Genomic DNA, 22,181 nt, shown 5'->3' with positions numbered 1-22,181 from the left:
TGTACTTTATGTCTTTTGTTTTTTTCTCCATAGCAGTAAGTACAGTGCTGGACACATAGATGATTTTTACTGATGAACATAAACTGAGTCAAAAAAGCCTGTCTTTCCTACCTAATCCCACATCACTTCCCTTCATTATTCTTTGTTCTAACAAAATGGGACTCAGTTATTTCTTGAATTTGACATTCCATCTCCCAATCTCAAACCTCTGCTATTGGAAGAATCTACCCGACCCCCTCCTATCTCATGCTTTTTCAATATCTCTACCTCTCAGGAACCTCATCTTCCTCAAAGGCTAAGTTCTGGCGTCATTTCTTTTTTAAATGCATTCCTAATTTCCATTCCCACACCAACATGTGTTAGTGTTCTCTCTTTTCAAATTATCTTGCATTTATTTATCTGTTCATACATTATGTCTTATCAGTAGAACAAAAGTTTCTTGGGACAGAGACACTTTGGTTTTGACTTTGCATGGTTCCTGGCAGAGCACAGGAATTTATGTTTGTTGAAGTAAATGAAGTTGAAATAAACTGAATAAATAAATTAAAATAAATAAAGTAAATTAAGTTGAAATAAACTGAATAAATAAACTGCAAGGAATAAATGTACTAAAATCCAATGAACTCTCACCTCATTAGTCTCAGTTTCCTAGAGTCAATAAATCAATCCATCAACAAAAATTTATTAATTACCTACTATGTACCAGGCACTGTACAAAACGCTGAGAATACAAAAAGGGACAAAAGAGGAGTAAACCCTCGAGGAGTTTACAATCGAATAAGGGAGACATCATGTAAACAAATATATAAAAAACAGACCATATAGGGGCAGCTAGGTGGCGCAGTGGATAGAGCACCGGTCCTGAAGTCAGGAGGACCTGAGTTCAAATCTGGACTCAGACCAAACACTTGACACTTACTAGCTGTGTGACCCTGGGCAAGTCACTTAACCCCAATTGCCTTAAAAAAAAAAAAACAAACAAAAAAAAGAAAAAAAAAACCAGACCATATAAAGGATAAATAGGAAATAATTAACAGAGGGTAGTCACTGAAATTAAGATGAATTGGGGAAGACTTCCTGTTGAAAGTACAATTTTAGTTGGAACATAAAGGAAGCTACAGAGGTCAGTAGTCAGAGTGGAGGAGAGACAATGTTCCAAGCATGGCAGATAGTCAGAGAAAATGCCCAGAGCCCAGAGATGGAGTGTTTTGTTTGTGGAACAGACCAGAGGTCAGTCACTGGATAAAAGAGTATGTGTCGGGGATTGAGGTATAAGAAGACTGGAATGATAATGAGAGGCTGGGTTATAAAGCTTTTTGAATGCCAAACTGAGTATTTGTATTTGCTCCTGGATGTAACAGGAAGTCACTAGAATTTACTGAGTAGAGAAGAATAATATGATCAAGCCTGCATTGTAGGAAAATCACTTTAGTGGTTGAATGGAGGATGGATTGGAATGGGAAGAGACATGAAGCAGGCAGACCCACCAGTAGGTTATTGTAGTAATCAAGATGTGAGGTAATGAGAGTCTGTATTGCCAAATCAGAGAAGGGAAGAAGGCATATTCAAGAGATGTTGCAAAGGTGAAATCAGCAGGCCTTGGCAACAGCATGGATATAGGGGGTGGGAGACAGGAATTCAAGATGACTCCTGAATTGCCAGCTGGAGAGAATAGAAGCTTGGTGTTGCCCTCCACAGTAACAAGGAAGGTGGGCAGGGGAGAGGGATTTTAGGGGGAAATGATAACAAGTTCTGTTTTAGACATAATGAGTTTAAAGTATATACTAGACATCCAGTTCAAGATGTCTGAGATGAAGTTGTAAATGTGAGATTTGTAGTCAGCAGTGAGACTGAGGCAGGAAAAATAGATTTGAAAATCATTAGCATAGATAGAGATGGTAATTCAATCCATGAAAAGGTGATGAGATCACCAAGTGACATAGTATAGAGGGAGAAGAGAAGAGGTCCCAGAATAGAACCCTGCCAGACATCTATGATTAGAGGGCATTATTTGGCACAGGATACAACAAAGGAGACAGAGAAGGAATGATCAGATAGGAGAAAAAACAGGGGAAAATGGTTTCCCAGAAACCTAGAGAGAAGATAATATCTAGGAGGAGAGAGTAGTTAAAATATCAAAGGCTGCAAAGAGGTCAAGGAGAATGAGGACTGAGAAAAGTCCATTGCATTTGGCAACTAAAAGATCATTAGTAAGTTTGGAGAGAGCAGTTTTAGTGAAATAAGGTCAGAAGCCAGATTGTAAGGAGTTAAAAAGAGAGTGAGAGGAAAGAAAATGGAAGCACCTTTTGTAGATAGCCTTTTTGAGGAGTTCAGCCACAAAAGACAGACTAGATATAGGATGATAGCAGAGATGGAAGGATCAATGAGTTGTTTTTCAGGATATAGGAAACATGGGAATGTTTGTAGGCCATAGGAAATTAGCCAGTAGAGAAGAGGTTGTAAATAAACGACAGAGGGACAATCTGTTTGAGGAGACAGGATGGAATGGAATGAATTGAATAAGTAGAGTTGACCTTAGTGAGGAGTAAGCCTACTTCATCATGTAAAATAGAGGTGAATTAGGAAAAAAAAAATCACAGAAGGAACCATAGTAATAGATGAGGAAGAAGGGAGAAGAGGGAATTCATGGCAAGTGGCCTGAATATTATCTGTAAAATATGAGGCAAGGCTTTCAGCTAAGAAAGTAAGAGGAGGAGAAGCCATGAGATGTTTGATGAGGGATGAAAAGGTTTGGAAGAGTCACCATGGAAAGTGAGTTAATGAGTTGATTAAGGAGTTATATTAGGACTGCCTGGTAGCAGTGAGGGCCTTGTTGAGGTCATATAACATAAATCTGCAGTGGACCCAGTGAAAATGGTTGCATGATTTCCTCTACCTTTGTTCAGTAGCACACGTGTGGGCAAGAGGGTGACAAATGGCAGGAGCGAACCAATGCTTAGGCTTGGCTGGGCTTAATCTGAGACATGATAAGAGGACTAGGGATTCAAGAGGGGAAGACAGTGTAGAGTTTAATTGGTTCACCAAGGAGGCAAGATGGGGAGAAAAGGGGAGAATAGCTACCACAGGTGCGATGGTCTCAAAGACAATCGAGGTAGGATTGGAGGTCATGGTATAGATGAAGAATGCAAGGGAAGGCAATGGGAGAGGTGAAAAGTCAATAGATTTTGGTCAGATTAGGGGATTTCAGAATTATTGAGCATGAAGATAGTATATTTGTGGGTTATGGCAAGATCAAGGTTATGATCATAGGGTAAAATAATATAATTTTGTTGTTATTATTAAATATTAGCCAGCTAGTAAGTTTTTACACAAAAACTATAATGTTCTAACCTTACCAATGAAACATAACATCAAAGAGTTTAAATGAAAAATTGAACACATGTATATACATAGTATGTGTTAATTATTTTAAGGTTATGTTTTTTATAATTGAATCTTTTAGGGCAACATTTAATAAAAATCCTACTTGGTTATTACCTTGTGATACGAAGCTCTTTGAAGGCCATGCCAATGGAGTAAAAATGCTGTCAGATAGGTCTTATTAAGCTGGGAGTGCTTTAAGTATACAACTGTGATATTCTGTATATTTATTTTATTTAAGAGCCAGCCTAACTAAGTTTGGAGAAACCCATCACCAGATGTATTGTAGGGGGATGAACCGTTTGGCCACTCCAGTCTCAAAGATCATCAGCTCAGTTGCAGAGTGGTTGCAATTTGCATTGGCTAGAAAAATTTTCAGTTCCTTGAAGTACTGAATGACTTTAGAGAGGAAGAGCATGGGATTAAGGATCATAGAGTTGTAATTGGGAGGTATCTTAGAAGGTAATGAATCAAAACTCCTCATTTTTCATGTAACTCTTAAAATAATATTGTCAATCTCAGTGAGCTACTCACAAAATTGGGCTTTTCAGTAAATTAACCAGCAACTCAACATTTCATAAATCCAAGATTTTAATCCTTTTACATTTGGTAGATAGTCTTGGTTGAAAAAGAAAAAAAAAAAACACACATAGCCTTGTGGCTTCTTGTTATGAGCTACTGTGAACTTTCCTAGACTGATTCTTTAACACTCAATGTGTACCACCCTATATTCAATCCTTTGGGTTCCTTTGGAATTACTAAAGTTCAGGGTTGCCTCCCTGAGTTGTTGTTAGATTAGAACTTTAGTCAAGTCTGGTAAAATTGACTGAAGAATGAGGCAGCTAGATGGCATAGTGGCTAGAATGCTGTACTTGGTATCAGGACAACCTGAGTTGAAATCAAGCCTCAGACACTTACTAGCAACAGAATCCATGCAAATTACTTCATCCCTTTCTTGGCTTAGTTTTCCCATTTATAAAATGGGAATAATAATATCACCTACTTCCCAGGGTTATTGTGAAGACAAAATGAAAAAATATTTGTAGAGTGCTCTGTACAGTTTAAAGTGTTATATAAGTGCTAGCTATTAATACTTTGCATTCCATTTTTTAAAATTGAAAATCTATCTAAAGAATTTCTAAATTTTCATTCTATATACCTGGCAGCATCTAACAAGCATTCACCAAAAATAATGCCTCACAACTTATTTTTTGTTTATTTCTGGGTTTTTTTCCCCTGTAGGAGAAACACTTTCTGTAGAAGGTAAAATTTGAAGGAGTTTTGAAAGAAGCCAAGGAAGCAGGAAGACAAGATCAGGAGGAAGAGTATTCCAGGCATTCTAGGCTTCTAGGAACTTCTTCTAACTCCTAGTTAGTGAAAAGGCACAGGATGTAGCTAGATCTTAGAGTGTTTGGAGGTAATTATAAGAAGACAGGAAATATTAGAAAGAGATTAAGTTATATAAGCCATTAAGTGCTAAACAGGATAATAGGAAGCCACTATAGTTCTTGAATAAGACAGGAGTCCAGGGGAGGTGTTGAAATTATCAGAACTGGGCTTTAGGAAAATCATTTTGACAGTAGGGATTGATGATTTGGAATGGTGAGAGACCTGAGTCAAGAAGATCACCCAGAAGTCTCTTGAAATAAGAAAGATATGAGGTGATAAAATCCTGTACTAGAGAAATTGCTTTGTGAATGACGAGAAGAGCACTTACACAGAAAATATGTGAAAGTTGAAATGACAAGAGTTGGCAATAGACTGAATAATGATGGTAAACAATAGAGAAAGACACTATAGTTCTGAGTCTACATGACTGGGATAATGGCATCCTTGAGAGTAAAAAGAAAATGGGTTTTGGGGAAAATATAATGAGTTCTGTTTTGTACACATTGAGTTTGAGGTGCTTATATCCAATTTAAGATGTCCAAGAGGCATTTAATGATGTGAAATAAGAGCTCAGGACTGGGATGAAGAGTATACACACACATACATACAATCCATACATACACACATATCTAGAAATAATCTACATAGAGAGGATAATTGAACTCATGGAAACTAATGAGATGACCCAGAAAAAATAGCATTGAGGGAGAAGACAGGAAGGCCAAGGGGAAAGCTTTGGAGGAAACACCCACAATTATTTTTTATTTTCCTCATACTCATCAAAATATTGATAATTTAGTTTTTTATATCTTATTTATTTCTAAATTTGTCCATTACCATCATCTAAAGAGTTGTCATTTGTAGCAAATAATTTTTAATAAGAGAAAGAGAAAATGGTAGCTCAATAAAACTATCTAAACATATAAACTGAGAATGATTGTAGATACAGCTTTTTAGATCAATACTTTCAAATTTTTGCAAAAGAAGTCAAGTGTATTTCCTAATCTCTTCTTCAGGGCCTAACTTGATTATTATAACTTCACAGCATTCATTTGAATTTTTTATTGTTGTTCTATTGTTACACTGTTGCAGTAATTGTATATTTTTTCTACTTTTGATGGTTTTACTTTGTATTAGCTAGTGAGTCTTCCTGTGCATCTTTGAATTCTCTATATCCATCATATTTATGATACATCAATACTCTATTGTATGTTTGTATCAAGATTTTTCTATAGCCATTACACAATTGTCAGGATCTACAAAACTCTCTTTCTAGCTCTTTGCTACTACAAAATAAGTTGTTATGAATATTTGGTTGTACATGGGACCTTTCTATCTTTCATCTGAATGCAGTACATCTCAACCAAAGGGATCTCTGGGTCAAAAGGCATGAACACTTCAGTGATATTCTAATTCCAGAATAAATTATTATTTAGTCATTTTCTTCCTTCCAGAAAGGCTGGACCAATTCACAATTCTAGTAACAGTTTATTAGTGTTTCTTTCTATCTACAACCTCCCCAATAATTTCATCTTTGTTGTATTTTGTAATTTTCTGAGCATGAAAAATAGAATTCTTTTTTTAATATTTCTTATTATTGGGGATTTAGAACAATCTTTTATATAGTTGTTAAAAGGCTGTGATTCTTCTACAATTATTTGTTCATATATAGTGACTACTTCTCTATTGAGAAAAAGTTCTTATTCCTATAGATTTGCATTAGTGTCCTACATATCTTTGATATTAAATCCTTATCAATAATATTTGACATATTTTCCCAATTGACATTTTCCTTTTTTACTCTAATTGTATTCATTTTGTTCATACAAAAACTTAAATTTCATGCCATAAAAATTACCTGTTTTAACTTTTATGATCACCTCTGTCCCTTGTTTGGTTAAACTTTTCTAGCTACAGCTGTGAAAAGGTACTTGATTTGTTTTTTGTTTCTTTCTTTTGTGGTTGATATTCAGGTCCCACATCCATTGTAAGTTTATTCTGGAATATTTTATAAGATGTTGGTCTAAATTTAAATTCTACCAAATTGATTTTCAATTTTTCTAGCAGTTCTTAACTTATTCTTACTGTTCTAATATGTTCCACTGATTTTCTTTATACTTTGTTAAACAGCACAAAAATACTTTTGATTATTATTTATTTGTAATAGAATTTGAGGTCTAAAGTACAATTTCCCCAACATTACTACTTAATTTATTACATGTCTTGAGATTTCAGATGTTTAGTTTCTTCAAATGATTTTTGCTTTTTGTCTAGCTCTACAAAGTATCCCTTGGTAGTCTGGTTGGCATAGGACTAAATCTACAAATTACTTTAGGTAATGTCATAATTTTTATGTTGGCATAGTCTAGCACTAAATGTCCCTCTAATTATTTAAGTTATTTTCCCCATTTTTTGAAAGGTGTTTTGCATCAACACTTTTGAAAGGGATATAATTAAAACGAGAGTTTGTCAGCCAAAGTATAGGCAAAAATAAGGCATGAATTTCATTGATTTAAAACTGAATAATTAGCCAATCCAGACACCTGGCCAAACAGATTGCCAGACCAAACGAAAGGAGAAGATGACCATGTAGCTCCAAAGCAATTTTAAAAAGACATCCATCTTTTCTTGGCTTTACCTCAAAATCTATGAGGAGAGCTGAAAAATGCCTTGTTTCTGAAAGGTTCAGATTACATCCTATAACCTTGAATTAAAATCTAGTGAAAAAAATTTCTGTCAATTTGATACAGCTACGGAAAGTAACTCATCTAGCCTTTAGAGAAAGCTACCCTCTTGTTGCAGTACATTTGATCGAAGCACATTAGAGGTGGCCCACACGCTAAACACACTCTTAGCACTTAATAAAACTAAATAACACAACATAAAAATACTTAAGATCAGAAAACTGGAACCTAGCAATGAATGGATAGTGTAGAGGAGTCATGAACACATTTTATGTAACCTGTGAATGCCACTATGATATCTGAATGTTCCAACTATACAATTTTGCTTAAGGAATATTGGCTTTTAATTTTACAATGAATGACTCTAATTTATTAGGTTTCTTTCAGTTGGTGGCAAAGGTAAAATGCTAACAAATCTTTTCTTTAGCATTTTCAGGTCATGGAGGTATTGAAACCATAGGTAAACTAAACTTCCTCCCCTATTTCCCCCACCCCAATATTATAGCCATTTGTCATAAATATTCAGTGATAATTAGAACTAGTTGCTGTGCTAAAGATATGGTTGCTTCTTTTTTACACTGATATTTTTCATTAAGCTTCATATAAGTGTTATTTAATATCAAGTTTAATTTAAGTAAATATAATTACATTTGTCAAATGGTGATCTGCCATCATTGAAATAGAATGATTTAATCACATTGTTTCTAAATTATTCCTATAGATTACTAATTCAGAGAGATTCATCTTAGCATTCACTGTCTAGAAACCTAGTTGAGGGAAAGAGAACAGGAAGAAAATCTAGTTTTATGAAAGTCAGATGAATGGAAATACAACTTGCTAAAAACAAACAAAAAGCACTGTTTTCATTTATTTTAAAAAATTACAACAGGTTCAGAACAGTGTCTGCAATTGGAACTATTCACAGTATTTTGATTTGATTTCACACAGACATTCTCTACTGTTGCTTTACGAACCACCTTCACAAGTGCAGCAAATTCAAATTAGTCTACTTTGAAATAACTGTATCTGCTGCACAGAAAATTACTAATAAATAAAAAGAGATTAATCCAACTCTGAGGTTCAACTTTATGCTGATGAGTTTAGAGAAGTTGACAGAAAAAAAGAAAGTGATAAATACTGGAGGAATTGTGAGAAATGAGGCACAATGATGCATTGTTCATAGAGCTATGAACTGGTGCATCCATTCTGAAAGCCAATTTGGAAGTATGCCTAAAAAGTTTTGAAACATTGCTTACTATTTGACCCCCAGTATCACTACTAGACCTTAAAGAGATCAAAGAAAGAGGAAAGGTACCCAAATGTACAAAAATATTTATAGAAGCAATGGTAATGGCGGCAAAGAAACTGAAATTAAGAAGATGCTAATCAACTGAGGAATGGTTGAACAAATTATGACATATGAATGTAATGAAATATTATTGTGATAAAAAAACTGAGAGGAATGGTATCCTGAAAAACCTGGGAAGAACTGTATGATCTGATGCAAGAATGAAGTGAGCACTATTAGGAGAGCAATATATATAGTAGCAACAACATTTAAAGACAAATAACTTGGAAAGACTTAAGAACTTTAAATAATGCAGTGACCAACCACAATTGTAGAGGAGTGATATAGTTATACTGTAGAAACACTGATGATGAAGCATATAATCAACTTCCTAAAAGAGAGGTGATGGACTCAGGGTACAAAATGATACATTTTGGAGGGGAGAGAAAGACTTGGCCAATGTGGGAATGTGTTATACTTGACAATGTATAATTATAACAAGGATTTTGCTTTTCTTTATTTTTTTCCCAATGGGGAGGGGAGGGAAGGAGAGAAAGAAAATACAATTTTGTGAATTTAAAAATAAAATGAACAAAATAAAATATATGGGGTTAAAAAGAGTCCATAGGCAAACAAGGGACAGAGAAGGCCAAAAAAATGAAAAATGGAAAATTTTGGTTCTACAAAGTTTTAAAAGTTTTTGCACAAAGCCAATACAGTTAATATTAGAAGCAGTACAGGAAATGGACTTTTTTTTTTGCAGTAAGTTCCTCTAATAAAGATCTTATATCCCAGATACATTCAGACCTAATTTAAATGTGTAAGAATAAAAACCACTCCCCAAATGGTCAAAGAATATGAATAGGTAGTTTTCAAAGGAAGAAGTCCAAACTATCTGTAATAACACAAATGATCTAAATCAGATTGGTAGAAGTAATCACAGCTTGTTGGAAAAGCCTTCAAGATGTGACATAGGATAATCTCTCTCTCTCTCTCTCTCTCTCTCTCTGTGTATGTGTGTGTGTGTGTGTGTGTGTGTGTGTGTGTGTGTGTGTATGTGTATGATGCTCCACAGAACCTATCATACCACTTTACATCATAGGTGCTTAACGAATGTCCATTGATTGAGCTCTTTAATGAACACTAGTTTCAGTTTTTGAGCCATAACATTCATGACCTATATGAAGAGGCAAGTCTAAAAAATCAATCACTTAGTCAAATTGTTTGCAACGCCAACTCTTTTGACTGTGAGGACAATCTATAGTATCAAAGCCTTATTGATTTAGAGTTAGAAGGGATCTTAAAGGAAATTGAGTCTTAACCTCTTATTTTAAATATCAAGACACTGCGGCTCACAGAAGTGATTTACTTTGGGTCAAACATGTAGTAAGGGTCTGAGTCAGGATTCAAAGCCAGGTCTTTCCATCAATTCATTCACTGCACCACACTTTGTACTCTAGAAGAGTTTTAGAGTCTATCAGTCCAGCTCTCTCATTTTACAGGTAAAGAAAATTAATAAAGAGAACTTACATGACTTTTATAAGAGGCTGAATTTCAAGCCCAAGTCCTCTGACTGCAAAACCAGCACACTTTCCACTCTATGACATTGCCATGCCATATCAGGACTCTTTTTCTAATGGAGCCACTTTTACTTTATCCCTACTTTTATTAAACAATGTTCAATTTGCTGGCCCGTGTTGAGACCAGGATAGGGTGTCATGTGAATAAGATTTTTTTTCTGCTTATACTATGATTTAAGTCAGATATTCTATGCTTTGAGTTTCCCTTTGAAGAATCTCTAGGGAAAAATGGACTCACCAATAGCACACTCTGAACTACAGAGGTGGCCAGAGAATACAATGGGCTGGTGTAGTAGACAGAATCCTAGAGAAGTCAGAAAGACCTAAGTTCAAATCTGATCTCAGACACTTAAAAGCTGTGTGACCTCGGGGTCACCCGAGCAAGTCACCTTTGTTTTCTTTTCTTTTTTCCTTTTTGGTGAGGCAATCAGGGTTAAGTGATTTGCCCAGGGTCACACAACTAGCAAGTGTCTAGTGTCTGAAGCCAGATTTGAACTCAGGTCCTCCTGACTCCAAGGTCAGAGCTCTATCCACTGTGCCACCTAGCTGCCCTCCCTCTAGCAAGTCACTTAACCTCTGTTTGGTTTGCTTCAGTTTCCTCAACTGTAAAATGGGGATACTAATAGCACTTACCTGCCAGGGTTGTTGGGACAATCAAGTGAAATAATATTTGTAAGGTGCTTTGTAAAACATAAAGCATCCTATAAATGCTAGCTATTATATTGTTAAGGTACTAATTTGCTCTCTTCAACAAAAATGACCAATAGGGAAATGATATCCTGAATAACTAAGGAGATATTCAAAAAACATTTAGCTACCATATATGAATTCAAGACATTCATATGAACGACATCCATGGGTCCTGAAAAGTGACAAGATTTGACTATTGAGCCACTGTCATTGGTTTTTGAAAGATCATGAAAAACAAGAGAGGTATCACAAGATTAGAGAAAGACAAGTGTCGTACTGACTTTCAAAGAAAGGAAAGAGATTTTCATATCAGTTCCTAAGAAAATATTAGAACAGATCATTGAAGAGATGTTTGTTGAACGTCTAGAAATGAAAGTGGCAATTACAAAGAGCAAGCATAGCTTCATCAAGAACTGATCATGCCAAACTAATCTTGTTTCCTTTTTGGACATGATTGTTTAAATAGTAGATGATCAGAGTATTGTGGGTATAGTTTGGCTGGATTTTAGTAAAGATTTTGATGAATTATCTCATGCTATTTTCATGTAGAAGATAGAAATATGGATATGACAATGATATAATGAGATATTTAGATATATTCATAATTAGCAGAACAGTCAGATCAAAAAACAGTTGCTAATGATTCATTGTTAACAAACCAGAAGTTCTGTTTAACATGCCAGGCATTTGAGCTTGGCCCTGCAATGCTTAATATTTTGGTCAATGACTTGAACCAAAGCATAGATGATATGTGCATCAAATAAATGTCACAAAGCTGGGTGGGATAGTTACACTGGATAACAGTCAAAATCCAAAAGCATCTTGATAGGCTAGAGGATTGGGCAGAATCCAGTTAGATGAAATTCAGTAGGCATAAATGTAAAGTCTTGCACTTGGGTGCAAAAAGTCAACCTCATCAATATAATATGGAGAAGGTATGGACAGGCAACAGGTTTTTTGTTTTTTTGTCTTTTGGTTTTTGGTTTTTTTTTTTCCTGTAAAAGACCTTGGGATTTTATTAGACACCAAACTCAATAGCTCAAGTGGCAGCCATAAAAGCTAACATGATCTTGGGATCCCTTAACAGTACAGCTTCAAGGAAGGTAAACTATCTGTCCACATTTTGAGTACTGAAACCAGTTCTGGGCACCATGCTTTGAGGAATACGTGACAAATTAGAGACTGTCCAGAAGAGAGTAAGCAGAATGGTGAAGGGCCATGAGTTTATGATATTTGATGACTGATTGAAAAAACTGGGAATAATTAATCTGGAAAAAAAGATAATTCAGGAAAGACATGGTAGCTGTATCTAAACATCTGAAGGGCTGTCATGTAGAGGAGGGATTAGGCTTTATCCTTTTGGTCTCAGAAGGCAGAAATGGGAAACAATAGGTAAAAATTGCAAAGAGGCAAATTTAAGCTTGATATCAGGAAATAATTTCTTAACAGTTAGAGCTGTTCCAAAAACTAATGGTTGTTACAAGAAGTAATGGATTCTTCCTCCTTAGAGACCTTAAGCAGAGACAGGGTGATTACTTGTTGGATATGCTATAATGGGAAATTTTTTTAGGTGTGGATTGGTCTGGGTGGCCACCAAAGTCTCTCCCACCTCAAATTCTGTGATTGAAAAAAAATATCCTATTTCTTTCTAGGTAATTAGAATATGTTTTCCAACCATGGCTACTATATCAAAATATTTTCTTAATCCAGACTTGGAAAAGCCAAAGGAGATAGGGCAATGCCTATTTCATTAAACAAATAAAGAAACACACAAATAAACAAACTAAACTTTTCAAACACAAAAAGCTCCTAAACTCTTTCCTTCAGGTAACATAATTTAGAGCCAGAAAAGCTGTCATCTGTGAAAGCAGGATTAGGCTAATTCTATTTGGCCCTAGAAGGCAGAAAGAGGAGCAATGGATGGAAAATGAAAAGAAGCAAATTTGGTCTTTATGCCAGAAAAAAAAACAAATTCTTGTCTATTTGAGCATCCAAAAGTGAAACAGACTTCTTTGAGTGGTGAAGCATGTCCCCTCCTTGAAGATCTTCAAAGACCAATGATCACTTTGGGGTTTATATTATAATAGTATTTTGGGGGAGAAGGACATCATACCAGATGACAAACAAGATTCTTTTCAGCTCTCAAATTGGTGATTCTTTAATAAGTTCAGTAAAACTTACATTACTGGTATATGTTACTCTGGTAATTACATTACTCATTAATATCCAAGGCTCTAATTACTACAAATAGAAAATGATCTCACCTGTTGTGAGTATTACCTAGATTAGGCTGTCATTTGTTAGACAGAATATCTAAAAGCAGTCAACATTCCTAAAATAGCAACAGTGCAAAGTTTTGGATGCCATTATATAATGTGTACTTATTTTAGTATTGATCTTTTTTCAAGTTAAAAATGATAGCATTTCCTGGGATTTCTTATGCATAACATTCCAACTCTCTAGTTATGTTTATGAGAGTAACTCCAAATCCTGAAAGCTTCAGCAGTCCATTTAACTTTTTAATAATAATTTGTTATTATTTATGTAATGCTTTATTTAAGGTTGAAAATTGTTTTATATACATCACTTTAATGGATCTTTCCAGAACTCCTGTGAGATTGGTACTACTGGTATTACGATCGTATTACATATGAGGAAATTGAGACTTTAGAGAAGTTAAGTGACTTGCTAAATATTACACAATTTGTAAATTTGTGTCAAAGGTAAGATTTAAACCAAGTCCATCACTCTCCTTACTACAACATACTGCCTTTGCATACAAATATTTGCAAGCTATATATGGTTTAAAGGGTAGATAATCTCAAAGAGAAGAGTGAGGAAGGAGAGTGGGGAAGACCAGTAAAGGACTAATGCAGAAGGTTGAATTTGAGCTGAATACTAAAGGAAGCCTGGGAAACCAGAAGGTTGAGGTGAGGAGGAAGAACATTCCAGGAATGGGAGACAGCCCAGAAAAAAAAATCACAAAGTGGGAAAATAGAGTGTTCTAGATGAGTAACAGCAAGAAGGTCAATATTTCTGAAATCACAGAATACCTTGAACAGAATAAAAGGTAAGAAGACTAGAAAGACAGAGAAGGGCCAAGTTGTTACGGGCTTTAAAAAACAAACCAAGGATTTTATATGCAGTCCTGGAGGTAATAGGGAGCCACTGACTTGTATTGAGTATGGAGTTAGTCAGACCTATATTTTAGGAAGCTCACTTTGACAATTCAGAAATTACATTTCCTGTGAAGTGAGTTCTGAAGTATTCTTTTCATTAATTTTTTTCACCCTTAAACAAATTTTGTAAGGCATTTGCCTTTTATCACATTAGATAAGTAGTAACCAAATGCGAAAGTAACTAAATCCATGAACAGGAAATGAAAACAGTGATTTTTTTTTTTTGTCTCAGAATGGATGCAGTTTCCTAAGCAGGTTTCACAGGACTCCTGATAAATTCTTATAACAAAGGCTGTGGTGGAAATAGCATTATACCAGATATTTATTACCAAAGTAACAAGGGTATATTTAAGAAACCAATATTGAACTGACAGGGAGATAGACTGGCTAACCTGGTAGGTATTTCTATTTCTACTTTCTATATTCCAGTGAAAGAGGAAAAAAAAAAAAAGGGTTATCACATGATATCTTCTGGACTTTTGATAACAAAAAAAGAAATAGTTCAATGGACACAGGTGTAATCTATTGTTCGATTAAGAGAAAGATTATGGCTTAATTATAAATATAATAACTAATACTCATATCATAGTGTATCAGAGTTACAAAGGACATCAGAGGTCATCTATCTAGCTCAATTCATACATGGACAAGAATTCCTACCTTTTCTTGGACAGTTTGCCTTGTCAATATTGCATAGGATGTTGTTTTGTTTGTTTGTTTGTTTGTTTGTTTTGGGGGATTATATATGTGTGTTTGGTTTTTGGTTGTTAGTTGCATTACTGAATCACACTGAGATCGAAATATAATAAAGCCTCTAATATCTCCCTAAGCTGCTCAGCTACCTTATGTGTCAAGATCTCCAAGGAAACAACCCATTTCATCTTGACTCAGCCTATACAAGGTGGGTAGGGTTCCCAATTGTGTGGAAATTGAGCCAAAATTTGCCTCTTTGAAAATGTTAATTGTTTTTCATTCTTCCCTATAGGACCAAGCTATAGGGGGTACTTGGGTGGGCTGCAAGGGCTAGTGAAGCTACAGTGGTCACTCAAGTTTCCATTACATAAGCACAAAAAGTCTGATTGTTCTTTTTATATGACAACACTTCAAATAGGTTCATAAACTTAGAGCTGGAAAATAACCTAGATGTAGTCTAGTCTAGACTCCTCATTTCATATATCCTGTCACCATTAAATATGTTTTTCTTTACTTCTCAAAATTAAACAATCCTCTTTCCTTTAACTAATTCTAAATCAGTTTGGGATCCAGTTTCCACATTATCTTGGTTATCCTCCCAAGGACAAACTTCAACTTGTCAATGTACTTCCTAGTAAGAAGCACTTAGAAAGGAACACAACACAGCATATATTGTCTAAAGAGAAAATAGCCTGAAGAGAAATAATAAATTTCTACAAAGTAGAGATTATTAACCTGGGGCCTGGGAAATTAATTTTACTATTGTATTATAACAATGTTATATATTATCTCTTTCACTATAATTTCTTGAAAGGTTTTTATCCCAACAGACCTCAAATTCTTTATATTTCCTTCTGTCCATGTGATCTGTAATATACTCTTGTGACATATCTTCTGTTTCTCTCTCCATTTATCATAACTCATATGTCCTTTCTCTATTATACATCCTCATTTCAGTCAATGTAATTCTTCTCATATCTTCTTGATATAAAAATCATTATTGATATCAATACTGATAAATATCACATCCACAAAGCTTTTCATCTATTCTATTCCATTTGAGCAAGGGGTATTATCCTAAAACCGTGCACTAATCATGAGTCATGTCCTAAAAAAATCTCAATGATTACCTCTAAGGTCAAATTTATATCCTTAAATTGAAATCTCTAGTTCACCTTGTTTAATATTCCTTCATTCATTTGCCAGGTATTTATCAATTGCCTTCTTTTTGCCAGGCAGTAAGAAAGGTAATAGAGATATAAAGACAAAACAGAAATGTTTTTTGTCTTCAAGAAGTTTATGCTTTACTCTCAGAATTGTAAGATTATAGATTTAGTTTTAGAAGAGACTTTAGAGGTCACCTAGTCTGACCTTTTCATTCTATATATGAGGGCACTGAGGTCTAGAGAAATTAAACAACTTGATCAGATCACATAGTGAGAAAACAGAAGATGAATTTCAGTTCACTGACTCCAAATTCAGGGCCTTTTTCATAGTATTATGATTCCTCACTTATCTTTTCTACCTTATGGATTTATATATAGACACCTGAGATCATAGTTTTTATTGCTGGCTCTCTTCTTATACATTGTCTTCTTTTAATGATTGTTCCTTTCTATTGATATTCTTTCTCATATTTATATGTTCTATTCTTCATGGAATAAGGCTTGGTACATATGTATGGCTATTTTTTTTCCCCACCATCCTTTTTTACATTAAAACTGTCTGATAAGGTGCACTAGCCTTTTTTATTGGACTGCATTTGCCTGAACAAGAGTCAATCACTTCTGTATTTTAAGCCATGAAGTAGAAATCCAATCCCCATTCTCAGACATTGAGTTATATATTAACTTTCCAAATCTCTCTTCTGAAACCACTATCTTTAATAGCATCTGTGTTTAAAATAATAACTGAGTCCCTTTGTTTTTCAGCCTCCTACCAAGGAATTTGTAATCCCTACCAATGCTTTCTAGATTTCTTCTGCCAAATACAGTTTGTCTCCACATGAATTGCCAGGGGTGAATAGTGGTCTCAGTTCTGATAAATCTTGGAAAGTGCTTCATCATGTCTTGGAATAACATCACATCATAAACCAAGAAGACAGCAAAAATTGCCATTGTTCATAACAGATACTCAAACAACTGCTTTAGTAGCCCTCAGCATGGAATAATCAACCAACACTCCTTTTTATTTATTTATTTATTTTTGGCTATTACTGGATGGTCTCTCTCTTGGCATCACCTGTAGATTATCATACCCGTGAAAAATAAAACTTTATTCTAACCAGGTACAACACTGTTCTTTACAAGAAGGGCTTCACAGATAGAGACAAAGAGAGAGACAGCAACAGAGACAAAGAGAAAGAGAGAGAGAGTTTAGCTCAGAGAAAAGAGGCAAAAAAGCAGGGAGTGATGCAAAGTGGGTGGCAAGTGGATTCTATTTGAGACTTTTTCAAATACAATAATTTAAAGCTATTTCTCCCTATCCTCTCTTACTCCTGCAGTGCATTGGATAAAATCTGATAATTGCCAGTCAAAGGAAGACAGTTCAATATTATATCATAAGAAGAGGCAAAAAATCCCTTCTAAATTTGTCAACCCTTGTTCCAGAGTTCTCATCGGTACAATAATACAGTGTAAATACATATATGTGTGTTTATATATGAATCTTAGCTCCAAATAATCAGTAGTCCTTCCTTTCTCCATTTCTTTGTGTTATATTCTTCCACCTGTGGATTTACTGACACAACTTAGCTTTGCCTCTTCACCTTCATTTCTTGCTTTGTTTTCTTCTTGAATCATCCTATTTTTCTTGTACAACCTCTTCGTATTTCTTAAAAACTCACCTTTTTCCTCCACACTTTATGGCAATGAGATTGCTATTGCTGTGGGGTTGTGAGCCAACACTTTTGGTGAACTGTCATGTCATTCTACTAGTTTATTGCACTGGTAAGAATTCTGGAGCAAGGGTTTAGCAATTTAATAGGGGTTTTCTGCCACTTCTTGTGATATGATATCAAACTATCTTCCTTTGATTGCCAGTTACCAGTTTCTATCCAAAGCATGATGGGGGTGGGAGGGAGTGAGGAGAAGAAACTTTCAATTATTGTCCATGAGAGGATCTCAAGAATAGTCTACTTGCCACCCATTTTGTATTTCTCCTTACTTTTTGTATTTTTTTCTCTAAGACACTTATGAAATTCCTTCTGTCTTACCATCCATTTATTATATGTCTCATCTAATGTAGTATTAGAGCTAAAAAAAAAAGTTATCTCTATAATTTGGACTTCGGCAATTGATTATTTTGATTTTGGTTCTCAATTAATGTAATGGAGGACAGAGCAGCCAGTAAAGCCTTAAGATAGAAGTTTCCTAAGTCTCTCAGAAGAAAACAAACAAACAAACAAAAACATTGGCTCTTGGGTCAGAGGACCTAGGTACAAATTTCACCTCAGTTCCTTACCACCTGTGTAAAGCTGGGCAAATTATTTAACTTCCCTGGAACACAGTTTACTTATCTGTAAAAGGAGGAATTTGGACTAGATGTTCTATGAGATTTCTTTTAGCTCTAAGTCTATGATCCTATGACTTAACAAATTTATATTGTATTCAGATTTTGAAACTATGAGAGTCCACCAAAACTTTCAGCTAAATTAGCCTCATATGGCATCATGGTGTTGATGATTAAAATACCCAGAGGAAGGACTCCAGTATAGTAGGTATATATTCCACAGAGAATTTGTAGAAGCAAGTGATTATTAATTTCATCGAACAAAAAGGCCCAGATTTCATAGAACAAAAAAGGCATGGCTGAGTTGTGATCTGTAATAGTGAAAGGGCTATTTTCTTCAATGAAATCGCAGATCCATTAAAATGCTGATATATTCAAGTAATCCCATACTTTCTGTTTATATGATGTTACCCCTCTTTTCCCATTACTACTCCCCATCCAAAGAAATGAATTGCTATTTGGATGTTTGTAGAGATAGGGAGAAAAGAAAGAAAAAAAATAATTCACATGATTTTCCCATGTCCCCTAATCCTTTTCTGTTTGTTTGTTTTTTGTTTTTTGTTTTTTTTTTGGTGAGGCAATTGGGGTTAAGTGACTTGCCAAGGGTCACACAGCTAGTAAGTGTCAAGTGCCTGGTCTGAGACCGGATTTGAACTCAGGTCCTCCTGACTCCAAGGCCTGACTCTTATCCATTGTGCCACCTAGCTGCCCCTTTTTTTTGTTTGTTTGTTTTTGTGTTGTTTCGTTTTTTATATTTTTTATTTATTATTTATTTATTTATTTATTTTTGTTTTTAGGCAATTGGGGTTAAGTGACTTGCCCAGGGTCACACAGCTAGTAAGTGACAAGTGTTTGGTCTGAGGCTTTGAACTCAGGTCCTCCTGACTTCAGGGCCTGTGCTCTATCCACTGAGCCACCTAGCTGCCCCCCCAATCCTTTTCTTAATCAAAAAGCTAACATAGCCATACTTTCTCAGTGAAGCCCTAAACATTTTAGTACTCTTGAAAGATGTCAGCCTTGCTAGGCCTTTGGAAACTTGATTACTGTTGAAAGAAAGGATATTTCCAAAGTGTGGATAGCTATTTTTAAATGCACAGAGGTCATCACTGATACTATTTACAAAGTAAATCTGCTTTACAGTGAGAAAGAAGCTTATTTCATTTTGCCTTGAAAAATAATGAAGTGTCAGAATATTTTTATATATTATCTTCAAATGAGAATCTTCACAGATTGCCTTGAAAACTGTTCAGAAAGAAAAAAAAACATTCGTTAAGACATGGTAAAATGACTGGATTTGTATTTGTTTTCTTCTGTTTACAATGTTTAAAACTTTTTTTTAGAGCGATAAGAGTCAAAAATCAAAATGTAGCAGATAAAAGGAAACTGGCAAAATTGAGAAGATTTTAAATACAGAGAATTTTTTAAAAAATCATGGCAGGGGAGAAAATGCTATCAGAACATAAAAAGAATAGGCAGAACCTTGTTGGTTCTGGGTTCAAAGGGGCTGGGAAGTGTAGCACAGGCAGTCTTGGTGGAGAAAACAGAATCTTAGGAACGACAGTGAGAGTTATGGGACTTTGTTAGTTAGTATAACTGACTCCTTCAACAGATGAGAGTACATGGAGGCCCAGAGAAGTAAATGACTTGAATACAATCTTCCTACCAGTTAATGAATGACCCCAAATCTAGAACCCATCTAAGTCTTCAATTTCCCATCAATGACTTAAACCTAGACGCACCTAAAATTGGTTCCAGTTTTAGCTTGAAAAATAATCTCCCTTTTGAGCTCTTCTCCTTTAGCAACTATGTTGGCATTCACTAAAAAATAGAAAAATGCTTAGTAGTTGCCTTTATTTGCTATAAAGTCTCAATCTTGAAGGATTGTACATTGTATAAAGCATCTATTGATGTTGAAAAAGTGTTTGAAGCAGAATAGGAAAGAAGAGATTGTTGTTATTGTTGTTCAGTCATTTTTCAGTTGTGTCCAACTCATTTTGATGCCATTTTGGATTTTCTTGGCAAAGATACTGAAGTGGTTTGCCATTTCCTTCTTCAGCTCATTTTGAAGATGAGGAAACTGAAGTTAAGTTATGTCATGCTTAAGTAACTTGGTCAGGGTCACACAGCTAATAAGTGTCTGAGGCCAGATGAACTCAGGAACATGAGTTCATTGTTCCACTTAATTCTCAGTTCTGTGCAGTATATCATATGCTCTTTTGTCAAAAAGAGTTTAAAATACATGAAACAGTATCTTTTTTGAGTTTAATAAAGCCCTCAAACCATATTCTATATAATTGGTATTGTAAATACAAAAGAGGATGAATAAGTATTTTATGCTACACAGTTACATAACATTTTGCCAAAAATAAATGCCTTGAAGATTGTATTAAGGAAGCTGTATCATATGAACCCTTCTATGTATAATATACTACCATTGTGATTGTTTTTCATTACCTCTAAGTAGGACAATTTTGTAAATATAGAAGCATAGTTTCTGCTAGGATGCATGTATTAGATATTGCTCAGTAGAAGTTTTATGAATGAAGGCCTAATACTGCTAATCTAATTCTTTCAACCATTTCTATGTTTTATACTGATTGTTGTGACAATCTAAAATAAACATGAAGATGGCTGAAATTTATCCTTACTACATAAATTTTACATGAACAGATAGGACCAAGGATTCACTTTGGAGCAGACCCTCTATATATTATATTTTGTATATGTCATATATATATACATACATGCATATATATATATATAAAAGAGAACACAGTATAAACTTGAGTTCAGATCCCAATTCTTATATTTACTAGCTGTATGATACAACCTCTCAGAGCCTCAGTTTCTGTATCTATATAGTGGGAATGATAATAGTTTCACTACTTACCTCAAATGGTTATTGTTAGGTAGTATTACTGGATTGAATTTGTGAAACCTCAAGTTTTATATGCTAATATATTGCTATTAAATTTTATTAAAAATAATTACACTTGATTTTTTGTGGATTGTTTAGTATTCCATGTTTTAATTATCAGAACTCTTGTTAGGTTCATATCAGAGCAGAGTGTTGCAGTAGAAAGATGTCTTCGGGCAGCTAGGTGGCATAGTGGATAGAGCACCGGACCTGGAATCAGAAGGACCCAAGTCCAGATCTGGACTCAGATACATAATGCTCACTAGCTGTGTGACTCTGGGCAAGTCAATTAATCCCAGTTGCCTCACCAAAATTTAAAAAAAAAATCTCTTGACTGGAAATCAGAAGATTTGGGTCAGGATCTTAGCTCTGTCACTTATACATATATGTCCTTAAACAGTACACTTCTCTTCTTTAGGTCTCACTTTTCTCATTAGGAAAATGAGGACAGTGGAACTGATATCCTCTAAGGTTCATTCTAACTCGACCATTCTAAGATTCTAAGTCTTTCCACTTTTTCATTATTTTCTACAAATTAGCAATGTTTACAGAGGGTACTGACATACCATCACTACTGCATTTAAATAAATAACTCATTAATCAATATAACTATTTGACTTGCAAAAATGTTTATACAATCCCTTTTTTTCTGTGTGCTAAAAAGTAATTTAAATGGTTAAACCTATATAGATTTTATATGGTTTTCCTTTGTAATGCCAGAGGTAAAAAATATTAAGACTATCACATTGAAATGATTTTCTGATGCATTTAAGGGACAATCCTTTCACTGCCCCTACCCTCCCATTACACCTCCCCACCACATACACACACACACACACACACACACACACACACACACACACACACACA

The 22,181-nt window shown here is 34.9% G+C and overlaps 1 protein-coding gene across 1 annotated transcript in view; it reads right to left on the bottom strand.

The window, feature by feature from the left end:
- Positions 1 to 22,181, bottom strand: part of CSMD1 (CUB and Sushi multiple domains 1) — a 2,488,924-nt gene that overhangs the window by 143,080 nt on the left and 2,323,663 nt on the right. The gene's annotated exons all lie outside the window — the stretch shown is intronic.

This window comes from Vombatus ursinus, unplaced genomic scaffold, assembly GCF_900497805.2.
Source record: "Vombatus ursinus unplaced genomic scaffold, bare-nosed wombat genome assembly UNPS02014841.1, whole genome shotgun sequence".
Classification (NCBI taxonomy): Eukaryota; Metazoa; Chordata; class Mammalia; order Diprotodontia; family Vombatidae; genus Vombatus; species Vombatus ursinus.
This window is presented reverse-complemented; position numbering and strand designations above follow the sequence as displayed.